At 34.9% G+C, this 11333-nt stretch overlaps 1 protein-coding gene across 1 annotated transcript in view; it reads left to right on the forward strand.

The window, feature by feature from the left end:
* LOC142334656 (ubiquitin-conjugating enzyme E2-18 kDa-like) overlaps nt 1-11333 on the forward strand; it is a 174383-nt gene that overhangs the window by 29352 nt on the left and 133698 nt on the right. The window lies entirely within an intron of this gene.

An 11333-nucleotide genomic window follows, 5' to 3' on the forward strand; every position in this document is an offset into this window, starting at 1 on the left:
TAAGGTTTTTTGATTCCTAGCTAATAAGGAGACTGCATTTAGATATCTTAGAAGACTCGTTGGATCCAATCTATCCCTTGTACGATACATAACTATAAACACTTAAACAATGCCGTACTGTTTCTAAAATATTGTATTAAAATTCGACCACAACTGCAGTTGCCGCACTCACAATTAACAATTCCGAGCCCGTTACTTAAACTGATTTTTATTCAGGATAAAACATGAGATAGAATTCAAGATCATCCCAATGTCACTGTTTTGACTCTTCAAAAATCGATTATTTAATTATTGTACTGAATTTTGTTCGCTCAATTTTGCCTTCAAAAACAGTACGCTGCAAAGCTACACTTCGAAATTTTGAAGCTGTTTTGTCTCATTGTGGACCACAGTGACAATACCTCGTCACATAGTTTAACTTAATATCAATTTTGTGCACGGTGAAAAATCAATAAGTATCCATTACTCACAATTTCGAAAATTCAATTAGCCTAAAAACGGAAAGATCGAACCTAATTAATAGTCTAATAGAGCCGTGATATAGGAAGTGGCAAAGCCACTCATCACGCTTCAGCTTTTGATTGGTTGATAAAAAAGAAAATGCAAAAATATTACAAACAGAATGCAAAATTATTACTAACATGAAGCAAAAATATTACAAAAACATAAATTCAGGAAAAACCACTGCCGTTAGGTTGCTCATATACAGACAACCATTAAATCGCAAGTTAAGTTAGCAGAAATCAGAACATTTTAATCCCCAAATGATGTTTCCCATTGTGTCAAGGACAAAATGAACGGCTAAGAACTCTTTTCCATAAATGGTTCGATTTGGTTTAACTATTTTTGATCCAACAGTTAACGCTTCGTAAGTTTTGGGTTTCTGATTTGTTCCATTCAATGAATAGACTTCTATCATGAGAACATAACAAGCGGCGTAGACTGGTGCTTCTACCATAATGACATTGTTGCTCAGTTTTTGAAACTCGGAGTGATATGTTGCATTCCGTTTAAAGCGATCCGTCAATTTGCGACATAAATTTGTGCTCTTCCTCGTTTTCGAAAGTTACTTTCTTTGAATGTATATAGAAAGTTTTGCTAAGCCATTTATTTGATAGGTCAGGTATGAAGGCTTTGTACAAATGAAAGATCCCAATCATCCGTTTCACTTGTTCAGCTGTTTGAGGGTCTTGAACGTTTTCATGAGACATTTGATTTTTTTGTGTGATGGGTGTTAAACCTTCGGACGATATCCTGCTTCCTATAAATTGTATTTTCCACAGGCCGAACCTATACTTGTCTATTGCAAGTCTTCATTCCTGATTCTTGTATGCAGGAGAACACGTCTCTCAGTTTTTTGATGTCACCTGAGTCATGAACCAAGGCCAATATCCAAAGATTGCAACCATTTGTCGGTGAAAAGTGCAGGGTTTAGGTTTTGGCACAAGAAAACTGAATGACCTCCCGCAATCTGCTTAGGCCTTGGTCGTTGAAAGGCATGGTCTTGATTCAAAATTGAACGGCAGAAGCTGAACTGATTTTTCGTCATTCATCGCGACTGAAAAGTATCCCCCACTTGCATCCAATTTGCAGAAGTTTCCTGCCTGCGAGCTGTGAGCCAGCACCTGCTTGTTTTGCTATGCAAAAATTCTTGTTTAACATTCCGCATCAAATACTTCATTTTTTTGAGGTCGACAGGTATCCGTAGCTTCCCGTCTGGCTTCCACTTGGTAAAAGACGATGAGTAGTTCTGATCAAACGGCGGAACTTTACGACTGCTAATTTCATAGTCAGTCGTCCTTCCGGTGTACAGATATTCTGTTTTTTTTCTAGTAAACTCATCTGTCTGTGTCATGAGTCAGTTGCACAGAACACTTGCGCACATAATCGTGGTCTAGTCAGTGTCGGGTAAAAATATCATTTATCTCTGCACGAAGTGATTCGGTGCTTTCCTTATCGGCTTCAGTGAGTACTGTCTTTAAAGTGAACAAATTCGGGAAAGTTTTTGGCTTGTGGATTTTCCAAAGGCCGTTTTGCCTCGAGTTTTTCGCATTGTCAATCCGCCATAAAAACGTTTTCTGGCTCGAGCTAGTTGTTTTGAGCTGCTGTGGATATCGGGAGTGGGAAACAGCTGATTTTTCTGATCTACTGAAATTTGCAATCTGTTTTGATCTCGTCTCTGACTGTCACTTTGAATTAGTTTTGATTCCAGTGGTATCAAAATTAGTTCAAAGTGGTATCGATTCCAGTGGTATCAAAACAAACATTGACTTCAAAAATTGCGATTATTGAGCCATCTGGAATTTTCATTGGAGCTTTTTTGTTTTTAGCAAGATAAAATAATGTTTTGCTTCGTGTTCAGCTTGTCTAAATGGGCTGGTTAGTGCAATTTTTTTTTCGAATTTCGCAGCTGGCTCAAAAATGCCCATTTGTTCTCCTGTTTAAAAATGCTCTACTGGTTGTAAACGGTCAAAAGGTTCACCATAAAAATTTTGTTTTCCTTTCCCCTTAAACTTTTTGTTACCAACTGAAATTGAAGTCTGTTGCACTGAGCAAAAATAATTTTTGAGTTGGGAAAACCTGCACACCGAGGAGTGTTGAAGAGAAGTTTTTAAAAAATTGGGAAAATATCATTAACGGTGTGGTGGAAACGATCGCGTGACCATAGATTTCGATTTTCCCCCGTCCATCACTCGTTCCATTGGAAGATCGCATCTTGACTCTTTAAAGTTCCACCTGCTTGGTATCGCGGAACCAGAATATTGAGACAGTTCGTGCAAACGTTCAGGCCCACTCTGTGTTCTCACATTCTCACACCAGCGAAGACGCTACTAACAGCGCGGGCAATTTCGTTGTTTGCCAACTTCTCGAGGAGTTAACCATAAAAATTTAGCAGCTTTGCGGTAACAACTGCCAACCAGCTCTTCCTGCAGCCATGTGAAAACCGACCATACAATTGAACAAACTTCCAACGCACGCCCGCCAGAACCATCGACTGTTGGCACTTCAGCCCAAGAACTGGTCTTAGTTTTTCCCATTGAAAACAGTCCCTCTTGAATACTTTAACCCACTCCATTAATCCCAACTCCATATTTTAATGCTTAAATTTTCATATAATTGTTCCTATGAAGTAATCATCAAAACAAATAATCTGCCTTCTCAAAGGTCCTTCAAAGCTCACTTATAATGCAAAACAAGAATCATTTTCAATAAGTTACAAAACGGAAGGGCGCCAAAGCTATCTTCGCAAAATCCCTCCCTGCGCTGTTTACCAATCAACCAAATTTGAAATTTGGATTATTTCATTCAATCGAAACAAATTAATTTCAGAAGTCCTCCTTCGAAGAGATGAAAGGCATCAAGAAGAATCATTAACTAAAGAAAGAACAACTCCATTAGAGCACATGAAACAGAGGGGAAATTTGGAACTCCAAAATAAACTCTCAGGAAACAAATAAAAACGAAAAAACATGAAAAACCAAAACAAAAAAAATCAGGAAAAAAGCATCAAAACAAATAATCTGCCTTCTCAAAGGTCCTTCAAAGCTCACTTATAATGCAATATAAGAATCATTCTCAATAAGTTACAAAACTGGCGGGCGCCAGAGCTATCTTGGCAAAATCCCTCCCTGCGTTGTTTACCAACCAACCAAATTTGAAATTTGGATTATTTTATTTTTTCATTCAATCGAAGAAATTAATTTCAGAAGTCCTCCTTCGAAGAGATGAAAGGCATCAAGAAGAATCATTAACTAAAGAAAGAACAACACCATTGGAGCACATGAAACAGAAGGGAAATTTGGAACTCCAAAATGAACTTCCAGGAAACAAATCAAAACGAAAAAAAAATCATGAAAATTTACAAATTTAAGAATTTTTATGATGAACAACTGTCCCAGCAAATTACCCAAAAAACCTAACCAATAGAGCACACTTTGAGCGCAGCACACTATACCTTTTGTTTTGAATCAGAAAATCCAGGGTTCGCCACCCCCACCCTCCCCTCCCCCCCCCCCCCCCCCCCCTCCCTATTTTCCGCCTTTTTAGAGGGCCCGGGGCAAAAAGTTGATCACGCCTTAACTTTTGGTTATTTGATAAAATGAAAAAATTTTACAAGGAACAAAATCGGATAACTTCGGTTACTACCACTACCGCACTTCCATTCAATTGCTTATATACAGCCCATATTAAATTTAACTTGAGCAGAAATCAGAACCTTTGTTGCAATTTACCACCCAGATAACAATGCCTTGTGGTAGCTTAGGTCAAAAATCACTTTGTCCAGCACATCCCTAACTTCCGAATAAGAGCAATTAAGGTCAAGCGCAACACAGGAGATGTGAAATCAAAAGCAGTGGAAAAACAGTCGTGAAACTTTTTTAAAAAAATGACCATTTCAAACTTTATTTGTGAGCTATTAAAAGCTTTAAACTCACTTTTTGACATGTGCATCTTGTCATATCCGCTCTTAAAAGTCGTTTAACTTTCTTGCTTTGATAACAAACCAAATAATGAACATTCAATTCGCCAGTTTAGTTGCCAAATTTCGTCGCAAAACGGGAGTATCTATTGGATATGATTGCAGATGTAACAAACAAATTTTGGTCACTATTTCTCTTCAATTTCAAATTTTGCCCAGTTTTCAAAGCCTTTTCTCAACCCTGTATCAGCTCTCTTCAGAAGAGTTTCTTTTCAACCAGACAACTTAAAACTTCTGTTGATAACTAACATGACATCCCGAAAAAATTGGGCAAATTAACAATATTAAAGGAAAAGATCTCAATTAAATTTTCGCAATCTCGGTAGAACTTTCAGAAGAATAAGCCAGTATTAAAAAAGTAATTTGATAAACAGAAGAATGATAATCTTAAGTTATAAAGCTGGCAAAACTTCAGAAGGAAAGCCATTCAACAATTTGTTTTAAAATCTGATCTCAGAGAAAGTCCAAAGATCTTTGGCCTACCATCTAGTAACCTTCTGATGTTTTGTGCGCAAAAATATCCAAAAATTTGAATTCCATACAATTCCAATAAAATAATGATTCCAAAAACTTTGCAATATTTCAGATTCTCTTCGATACTGTTTGATTCTAAAAACACATATTTGCACCATAAGTGACTTTTATTTAAGTTCAGTGAAGTATAGCAAAAACAAAGAAACGAAGAAAGTTTCTGCAATACTTCAACTTTTCTACGGTTCTATCAAAAAATTTCTTCCCAAAGACAGGACACGAAATGAGAAAAACTTTTTTAAAAGAAATATTGTCAACCAAGCTTTTCACAACAACAGAAGTGTCTTTATTACATTTTGATAGAGCAAAAAAATATTTGTAAAAGTTTTATTTGATTAGGTAATATTTCCCAAAAGCTCTAAAAGATTGCTTATTCTACTCCTGCTGTTGAAATATTGAGAACTCTAACTTTATTTTAGAAATGCGCGAATACATATGCCCTAACATCTATTTTCTTCCTAAAAGTTTACACCATTTTAAAATTTCTGATACGTCCCCATTGCAAAGCTCTTGAAGAATAAGAATCAGTTCAAAGAGCAGAAGGTTTTGAAAAACGTTAACATATGTGCCCCCAACCCACCCCAATCAAGCTAAATTTGTGTTCTCGACATATTCGTCAGACTTTGACTGACTAGCTATTTGTTTTTCATAGTTTATCTTATTTTCTATAGTTTATCATAATTGCCTCTACTGAATCCTAAAATGTTCATTTTTAATTAGACATTATCAAGGTTAAATCATCATCTTTTAGCTAAAATCGGTCCTTTGTTAGTCTATATATACACCATATAGCTGCTTGTTTTAAGATTATTTATTATAACTAATAAGCTGTAACATATCTCGCGGTACGCTCCGATTTTGCAACTCCATTTGCAACAGATTTCTATGAGGGCATGTCTTTATTTTTCAATATCTATTGACAAATTTAAATGTCATATAGAAGTCAAAATTAAGCATCGAATTTAGACATCTTGCTGAAACAAAAGGGACTTATATAGATGTTCTTACGCTGCATAGTTGCAATTTTTGTCATTTATCAAAGGGCAGCTTAAGGTTTATATGACGTAGCTACTCTTTGTTCTCGTGACTGAAGACTGTTTTTTCCATGTTTTAGTTATTTTAGCATTTATTCACCGCGTCTGTTCGACAGGTCTCTTTGGTTTTAGGCTATCTGGTGTGTAAAATCATTGAACTCCTTGATTTGTTTGACTTTACAATTAACAACTTCGTTTTGGACTATTCGTTAGCAAGCAAATTCACGATTTTTCAGTTTTCACGTTTTCCTTTTTTCGATTCATATCATTTAGTCTCATTGGCTCTCTTTTCATTAAAACTCACATATGCGAATCCAGAAACCTAAATCTTTGGAGTGCTGGATCTTTTGGATCTATTCAGTTTTGCCTCCCCCCAGCTTAGTGAGCATAAATTTTTTATGACCCCCAGTTGCACGTGCTATTTTCTTACATAGTAACGTGCTATATAACAACATATAATTTGTAACTGGGGGTCATAAAAAACACTGGGGGCCGAAACAGAATAGATCCGAAATTTTAACTGATTTTCATGTTCACTTTAATGTTACACCATTTTGTCCAGAAAACAAATTTGTTTTCAAAAACTAATTTTTCAGGGTGCTTACCTCGAGAAATTTTGTCCAAAAATAAAGTTCGGTTATCTGTAAAAGTTCATTAATTATCTAAAAATCAGCAAAAACACCAAAAGCTGGAACATAGGGAGCTATACTTTTCCAGCTTGTTAGCTTCTATTCAATCTAATCACCAGCCAATTTTTTTCTTATCAGCACATTCTAGAAAGATAAGTGTGGTACTATTTGAAAGACAAACAAACAGACAAACCACAGACACACATTACAAAAATAAAGCAAATCATAAACACAAACCCCAGCACCAAAAACATTAAATATTTCTTTTTGCAGCTGATCCTTACTCAATGTTAATCACGTTCAATTTGGTGATTCTACACCTTCTACACTTTTTTTCAATTAAATAGGTGTGCACTGGTTGAGGCAATTGTATGATTAATTGTAATTTTGGCACTGAACAATGAAAAGAAACTTTTTGAAGTTTTCGAACTTTTTTGGGATTTTAGAGGTCTCATGAGTATAATATTTTCATTAAGCTCTGGCTGATGTGTTAACGGCGATATTTAAAAAAACAATGTTGGTTCTGGACAAAGTTGCAGCCGCAATTTGTAACAAATATGTAATATTTCTAATTTTACAATTTTTGATAGTTTTTGCACTCTGCCTTATTCTGTCTAATATTTAAAGTATCTAACTACCTCAAACAAACTATCTCCTTCCTCTCTCTCCTACCGAACACATTACGCACACACGTATATACCCACACAAGAGCACAAACACACACACAATTAAAACCCAGCACAACACAATTTCTTTTTGGCAACTGATCTTTACTTTACCCACAGTTCGCTTCGTTAAATTATGTCTCATTTGTTTTAACTACAAACCTATGTATGGAACTCTTCGGGAATAACTAAATTTTGCATCGGTAAATTGTAGCGGTAATTGTAAATTTGCCACTAAAATTTAAAATGACCTTTTTTGAAATTTTTTTCCAAAATTTATTAACATCATTTTTGATGTTTAATGAGCATAACGGGCGATGGGCTCATTAATTTTTTTCAAAATCACGCAGGTGAGTTACCAGCTAGATTTTTTTTAAAAAAAAACAGTATTTTAAACCTTAAAATACGCAAAACCCCAATTTGAAGCAATTATTCAGCGATTTTTCTGTCAGTTTTTTCCACTCTGCCTCTGATTGTGTGTAACAGTTAAAGGAACTAATTCTCTCAGAACAATTCTCTCTTTTCCTCACACTCTTGCATACACATAACAGACAGATTACAAACACACGCACTCACATAGATTCACCCACACAATCGCAACCACGCACTTACCACAAACAAAAAAAATCCGAAACAGAAAAATCACCTGAACATTACGCATGGTTTGTATCTGCTATTTATGTCTAGATTGTTTTATCATGACAATTAGGTGAGGGCGACATAAGGCTATTTTATTCGTAATTGTAAAATAGACACTAAAAATTGACACGAACTTTTTGAAAATTTTTGTCATGGTTTTTGTCAATTTTGATGTTTGATAAGCATAATGGCCCTATTCGTTTTTCTTCAACATCTTGCAGATCTGTTACCAGCTAGATTTATTAAACACAACTTTGGTTCAACATATTTAAAACCGCTTTTTGTAGCAAGTATGAAGCAATTTTTCTAATTTGTTAGAATTTCACTACCTCTAATTGTGCATAGCATGTAAGGCAACGTTAAAGGCTGTCCTTAAACGCTTTTATTTACTAAGCATTGGAGAAGATTCTTTGTTGTGAGTAAATTTTACCGTTAACGGCGATATTTAAAAAAACAATGTTGGTTCTGGACAAAGTTGCAGCCGCAATTTGTAACAAATATGTAATATTTCTAATTTCACAATTTTTGATAGTTTTTGCACTCTGCCTTATTCTGTCTAATATTTAAAGTATCTAACTACCTCAAACAAACTATCTCCTTCCTCTCTCTCCTACCGAACACATTACGCACACACGTATATACCCACACAAGAGCACAAACACACACACAATTAAAACCCAGCACAACACAATTTCTTTTTGGCAACTGATCTTTACTTTACCCACAGTTCGCTTCGTTAAATTATGTCTCATTTGTTTTAACTACAAACCTATGTATGGAACTCTTCGGGAATAACTAAATTTTGCATCGGTAAATTGTAGCGGTAATTGTAAATTTGCCACTAAAATTTAAAATGACCTTTTTTGAAATTTTTTTCCAAAATTTATTAACATCATTTTTGATGTTTAATGAGCATAACGGTGGATGGGCTCATTAATTTTTTTCAAAATCACGCAGGTGAGTTACCAGCTAGATTTTTTTAAAAAAAAAAACAGTATTTTAAACCTTAAAATACGCAAAACCCCAATTTGAAGCAATTATTCAGCGATTTTTCTGTCAGTTTTTTCCACTCTGCCTCTGATTGTGTGTAACAGTTAAAGGAACTAATTCTCTCAGAACAATTCTCTCTTTTCCTCACACTCTTGCATACACATAACAGACAGATTACAAACACACGCACTCACATACATTCACCCACACAATCGCAACCACGCACTTACCACAAACAAAAAAAATCCGAAACAGAAAAATCACCTGAACATTACGCATGGTTTGTATCTGCTATTTATGTCTAGATTGTTTTATCATGACAATTAGGTGAGGGCGACATAAGGCTATTTTATTCGTAATTGTAAAATAGACACTAAAAATTGACACGAACTTTTTGAAAATTTTTGTCATGGTTTTTGTCAATTTTGATGTTTGATAAGCATAATGGCCCTATTCGTTTTTCTTCAACATCTTGCAGATCTGTTACCAGCTAGATTTATTAAACACAACTTTGGTTCAACATATTTAAAACCGCTTTTTGTAGCAAGTATGAAGCAATTTTTCTAATTTGTTAGAATTTCACTATCTCTAATTGTGCATAGCATGTAAGGCAACGTTAAAGGCTGTCCTTAAACGCTTTTATTTACTAAGCATTGGAGAAGATTCTTTGTTATGAGTAAATTTTACCGTTTCGGCCTTTTCACTCGGAGTATTTTTAAAGAAAAACAAAATTTTAATTTTTTGTGATCTGTATAAAAGAATTTTGGCTATTTTTCAAAAACACATTTTATATGAAAATTTTTTACAACCAATTAACTATTTATTTACAGAAATAATCACAGTTTGGAAAAGATTAACTCGAATATCAATTTTCAACTTGGCGATCAGTAAGTTCTCTAACTCTCAAATTCTTCTGTATTGAATTATACTAGAGGAGTTTAGTTCGATCGATCTGCTCTGACAACCCGAGGAATGCAAATAAAAAGATAAGATTTCCATGTTTATTTTTCAATAATGACTTTGGTTGAGTTGATTTGATGTTCATTCCATAAAACCGTTTTTTTACATCTCCGGTGTAACCGATTTTGACAATTTTTTCTGCTTTTAATATTACTTTAAAACTAAATTTTTTGGAATGAGCCCTTTTAATAAACGTTTGCATAGTTCACAATCTCGCCCCAAAGTTTAATTTGGAGCCTACATTATTCAAGATAACTGATAGCTAAAATAAGCTCGGTGGTGTCTCCGTTAAATCATTCGATTGGTACCATTCGAATACTTCACAGAAAGAGTTTTCAGGAAATCGACAACCATATTGCAGTTTTAGCATTACTTGGTGATCTGCGCGAAAAAAAACTGTATGCACAAATAAGAGTCTCAAAGAGATTGATTATTTTATTGTTTAGATACGAGAAGCTGATAATTAACCTTTGTTATAACTCATCTAAGGCAAATAAACCATCTGACGGCTCTTGAGTCACTCCCCGCCTATTCCGTTCAAATGATTGTGAAATAAGTTGACATTTGTTCCTCGAAAGCTGGTTAAACTGCAAACCTTCACATCTAATTCTAACTTCAATCTAAATGTTGGTCTAGCGACCAAGAAAAGTGTGCAATAATCCTTGTTAGCGTGAAAGAAATATGAGAACCACCTGTAGGTTGAACTACATGGAAGAAGTCCATCTGAACACTAGGAACTGTGAGAACCATCTTTACAACAAAAACAAAAAAAACAGGTCAGAGGATGTAACATACCCAATTGTCGTTGTGAGAATTGGCGTCCCTCGCCCATCACAATTAAGTCAAAAACTCCTCGCATGCGGCCCAATGTCAAAAGATTAACAATAATTGTTCAAAATTACTCGAAATGTCACCTGAGTTAAATATTGAAATTGTTCAAGGTTGAAAACTACCTACTCTTTTGAAAGAGGTAGTAAATATTACTAATAAGTGTGGCGCTTGAAATTCAACAAAATGTTATGACACGTACTAATCGATTTAGCTCATTTTCGTGTCCCATCATTCACTATTGACTTAAGGTAATCACTTCGTGTTTATGATTAAAACTATTCTCTAAACATGGCTGAAATACTCGAAAAGATTAACCAATTTGATTGGCAGATAAAAACTACAGATAAATTGTCAATTAAATTTCATTCAAGTGCAATATCTACCAAAATTACAACTAAATACAAAACGCGGCAGTTTACATGCAAATATTTTATCAACAATAGTCGAGGTCTAGGATATGCCCATCGTGCATTGGAAGTGTTTTTGGGATACAAATTCACAATCTTGGTATCAAAACGCTGAAATTGGTATTTGAATGGCAGCAGCCATTAAGACTGCAAAGCAACACAAGACT

Source organism: Convolutriloba macropyga, chromosome 2, assembly GCF_964194025.1.
Source record: "Convolutriloba macropyga chromosome 2, txConMacr16.3, whole genome shotgun sequence".
Classification (NCBI taxonomy): Eukaryota; Metazoa; Xenacoelomorpha; order Acoela; family Convolutidae; genus Convolutriloba; species Convolutriloba macropyga.